At 34.3% G+C, this 5,212-nt stretch overlaps 1 non-coding gene across 1 annotated transcript; it reads left to right on the top strand.

Moving 5' to 3' along the window:
* Positions 1–3,351: 3,351 nt before the first annotated feature.
* Trnaa-ugc (transfer RNA alanine (anticodon UGC)) lies at positions 3,352–3,423 on the top strand. The gene has a single exon. It is a non-coding gene; the product is annotated as a tRNA-Ala (tRNA).
* Positions 3,424–5,212: the final 1,789 nt, after the last annotated feature.

The raw sequence follows: 5,212 nt of genomic DNA, 5'->3' as shown, positions 1-5,212 counted from the left end.
TTATGTCCTTTTGTTATATATATCCTCGGTTCCGATCGGGATATTTAAGGCTTACCCTGCTAAATGTCTACAATGAACATGTCCATTTTTTCAATTTGGACTGTACCATAAACTGTTTAATGAGGTGCTTATCAAAAAGATACTGACTGAATAGCTAACAGTGAAGATCATGACCAAACAACACGGATGTGCAGGCTGACTATGGTCTACAGTGGTCGGAAAGGCAAAACCAATCGTGGCAAGCATGCTAAGGGTTTAAGCTTTTGAAAGAAAAAAAAATCTATTGCTTTCATAGCATCATTCTTGTTTGTGTTTGTCTGAATACAAGGAAGTATAATTAATAGTTAAAACCTATAGAAATTTACCGGTAAGTGGCACGTTTCAGATGGTTTGTCTCCAGATTTAAGTCTTGATAAAAAGAGATATATTAAACACTTACTGAATGGCTTTGAACTAGTGATTTATATAACGAGTCATGTTATAATGTTCTTAGTCCGTCTGTTTTTTCCATTTTTTTTTTTTTTTTTTTTTTTTTTTGACTTTTGTACCCTGTAGAATGTTCGTGTATGCTGAAATATGTTGAAAAACCTATCTTATCACACGGACACTTGACAGTTACAGTTTAATTTGACATATCTCCAGACTTATGTCAGTTTTTCTTTATATTTTTTATTTCTTTTTATATTTCTTTTTAATTCAGTATTTGCTTTCTATGTGAAAGGTTTGAAACAAACAGTGATGAGTGAAAATAAAGGGATCTAATCTTCTTAACACAATCATTTAATGCTTAGAAATATATAAAACTCAGAAACGATGGTCAGGTACTAAAAGTGAATGCAAAACAATGGGAAATACGGTTTTATATTGAAACGTACTAATAACACACAATCTTAACCCTTATCAGTGAGCCGTGCCATGTGAAAACCAACATAGTGGGTTTGCGACCAGCATGGATCCAGACCAGCATGCGCATCCACCCAGTCTGGTCAGGATCCATGCTGTTTGCTTTCAAAACCTATAGCAATTAGAGAAGCTATTAGCGAACAGCATGGATCCTGACCAGACTGCGCGGATGAGCAGGCTGGTCTGGATCCATGCTGGTCGCAAAACCCACTAAGTTGGTTTTCTCATGGCACGGCTTATCTTGCTGGACACGACTGATACTACCTTTCTGAATAGTGTAATTCATGATCAGCCTGCACATCCGTGCAGTCTGATCAAGATCTGCATTGTTCGCCATTCAGTCAGTGAACGTATCGTTTTTGGTAGGCGCCCCTTTTTACAATTAATGGTAGTTAATTTCAACCGAAGTTTTAGTGATTTCTGTGTATTATCTAAATTAAAACATTTGTTGCTTTATAAAATAAACATTTCTGTTGAAAATCACCACCAGTCCCTAAGTAATTGATATAAGTAACGACATGATGTTATCAAGTGAAATAAAAAGCACCATTGATCAAATGTTTAAACATAAAAGTCCATTTTGCACATCTTATTACTTAAAAAGTGGAATAATCCTATTAACTTGAATAGTCAATTTAATATTTAAATTAGAATCCCAGTCGACTGAGCATTTGTACAATTCAGAGAGAAAACTTTAAATTTTCCAAGAGAGAAACACATTGAATAAATTCTAGAAATTGATTTTTAAGACCTTCAAAGACCTAATTTCTTAATATAAATGTGAATTTTATGAAAGTTTTGTTGATACCAATAAGTGAAGTTCAGATATTTATTTCATACCTGTGTTCGCAAAGAATGACAACTCTTGTCTCGAGAAAGAACTTGCAAGCATAGACATCTATTTGTTTATTTGTTTACTTCCTAGGCTCTTAAAAATTGAGTGGAAAATGAGAACGGTTTTAGATACAATATTATATATAAATATGACTAACCTTGTTGCATTGCTTCAGATAAAAACATATTGAAAAAAATAACTTTTAACAATCTGATAAGAAAATAGTATTTTATAGTGAAGATACGACAGTTTTGCGACAATTTTGCTCAAAACAAAATGTCATTTGATTTATATATTAGATGTTGTAATACAAGACAGGTAGGATTAGTAATGGATGTAAATCAATTGATCTATTACCTTTGTCTACACAGTTGGTTATAGATAACACCACAGTAAAACTATTACATTACCTTGAAGGCAGTTAAGGTGATTATCATTACATAAAAACTGGAAGATATAGGTCATTTCTACGGTGCCCCTAAAGTGACATGTTACACACTTTTTTCCACTTAGGTAATGTGAGACTTTTTCATTTCGTTTAAACGAAATCATTTCGTTAAAACGAAATAACTATTTCGTTTAAACGAAAAAGTTATTTCGTTCAAACGAAATGATTTCGTTTAAACTTATTTCGTTAAAACGAAATGATTTCGTTTAAACGAAATAAAAAAAGTCTCACATTACCAAAGTGGAAAAAAGTGTGTAACATGTCACTTTAGGGGCACCGTACATTTCAGCCGCTGTGTGTTGAGCCATGATTATAGTTTTAACCCTTAGCCTGCTAGCGGCAAGTGCAATCCGATAATGGTCTGCAGTGTTCGCTATTCAGTCAGTATCTTTTAGGTAAGCACCCCTTTTAAAAGATAATGGTACTGTCCAAGTTGAAAGATGGACAAGTTCATTATAGAAATTTAGCAGGGTAAGGGTTAAATATAAAGACTATTCCCGGTTATGAGAGTGTTTATTTCGTGTGTTAAATTTGATAAAAATATCCGCCTAAGGAATGATATAAATATAAAATCTTCAGTCTTACGTTCGTTCAAAATTGCATTAACAATTATATATTTAGCTGAATTTCAATAGAACTACAAGTTTGAAAAATAACTATTACCCACCTTTTTAAACACTTTCTTACTAAACAGAGTAATTACAAAACTTACAACAACAAAAATATATATTATACATTTCTAATATGGATCTGCCCGTGTTCACTTCAACAAATGACTAAAAGAACATACAAAAAGTGCAAAATGTCATAAAATGTTGATAAATACGATTAGGCACCATTAAGAATTCGAAACATTTTTTACAAGACTTACATTTTTAAAACCAGGATTAACGTGCTGTAGATTCAGTAGTTTTCGCTAAGGTTTGATTTAGCGAGTTTGTACCTTTTCACGTTGTTGGGAATTAACTGGACCGTGAGTGTTTCCGTTTTATGACATAGTGCAGGTTAATGTTCACGAATGTTTGAATTTCTAGTTGCATTATGATTAAACCATTACAACAGTGGAATTTTTTAACGCTAAAACGAGGCCAATTTAACCATTGCTCTAAGCCTAGCAGTGTCTCACTATGAACTGTACATCAAGCAATTACAAGTAGTATCAGTCGGGGATGTGGCTCAGTGGTAGAGCGTTCGCTTTGCATGTGAAAGGCCCCGGGTTCGATCCCCGGCATCTCCACATTTTATTCCTTTTCAAATGCAGGCGTTTTAGTATGACTATTTGCTGTAGCAGTTAAATGTCATCTTGTCTGATGTTTTAAGATTTTGAAGAAGACGTCATTTCAATTCTACTGTTTGATCCAAGTTTTACGTAGCAATTTTTTTTCCTCTATAAGATAAATTGACATTCAAAAGAACTAGGAGGGTAATTTTTTTATGCAAATCAATTATCGACACAGTATGTCTGGTATAATCTTGCTGGCATATATACTAATTCAGGTATTGTGGCAGTATATTATTTAGTACTTGGAGAACATTTCTAAAATTCATCACACATTTAGAACAGTATGTTGAAAGTAACATAAACAAAATAAACAGATTATTAATTTATGTTATGATATCATTTCATGTTACTTCAGCCCTATTTTAAAAATTATGTCACGTAAATTTCCTTAAATGTCTCGAATTTACATACAAGCACATTTTGTCATAAAGCTAGAATCATACTGCCCCAGATTGGCTTGCGGATGAGTTTCGGATAGCATCCGTAACGCATCCGTAGAACTCCTTACTCATTCGTAAGTCATCCGATGTATTCATTCAGAAATCGGGGGCATCCGGGGACAAGGGTGCGAAGTTTTGAACATGCTCAAAATTTTGCCACAAATAATATATCCGTAAGGAATCCGTAATAAATCCGTAATAGTTAAAATGTGCAAAACTTTTTCTAACACATCCGGAGCTCATTTGCAAGCTCATCAGGGCAGTGTGATTCCAACTTAAGGAAGGACAATCTTGACCACTAAAACAACTTTTTGCTCGAGTTTCTTGTTAGCTACCTTTTTCAGTGTTTGCGTTTTATGACATGCTGCAGGTAAATGTTCACGCATGTATGTATTATGAACATTAAACCATCACAACAGTTGAAAAAAACATTATATAACATTATGGACATCATTTTAAAAGATAATTTGAGAACTTGAGAACCATTGCTCTTAAACGGACCACTGGCTCCAGACCAGAAAGAAAAAGCCACTGTACATACTATACCGTGCCCATATGTATTCTATAAAAACTTTATAGTATACCTAGGGGTAGGGGATAACATGTGCAGTGGCAATTTCGTTCTGGTTTGATGCCAGTGAGGCGGACAATCTGACGTTGGCCTAGCCGTGCCTCACCAAGAAATGCAGGTCGTGTGTGGTGGGGATGTGGCTCAGTGGCAGAGCGTTCGCTTTGCATGTGAAAGGCCCCTGGTTCGTTCCCCGGCAACTCCATATTTTTCTTCTTTTTCAAAATGAAAGCATTTTAGTATAACCATGTGTCATTGGAGTGAACTAACGCCATGTCTCATTTGACGTCGTTTCAAGTCTAGTGTTTGATTCAGCTTTTACGTAACGATGTTTTTCTATATAATATATTCAAAAGAGTTTTGAGGGTTATAATAGGCATATTGTAAATTTTCAAAAAGTGTCTTCAAGTTGATGTTTGCTGAATTGCAATACTAGTATCAATGAAATAATGCCTGGTATCTGGTATATACTAATTGAAACATCTAACGTCACCAGCTATACAATACGTCAAAACAGTTCTCTCAGATGTCATTTAAACAGTATTAAATATGGGCTGCTACTCAGGATTAACCGACCATAGAATATAATTTTATTATATTTATTAATATCTTATGAAGGAAGAACAAAAATAAACTTCTTTTCAAAACTATTCAAATTAGGGGAGAGTGTATTGTTGGGCCATTTTACCTGTCCCTTAATCTGCCGCAGCACTGATTGTCCTAACAATCGGATGGC

Source organism: Mercenaria mercenaria, chromosome 19 (assembly GCF_021730395.1).
Source record: "Mercenaria mercenaria strain notata chromosome 19, MADL_Memer_1, whole genome shotgun sequence".
Lineage (NCBI taxonomy): Eukaryota > Metazoa > Mollusca > Bivalvia > Venerida > Veneridae > Mercenaria > Mercenaria mercenaria.
This window is presented reverse-complemented; position numbering and strand designations above follow the sequence as displayed.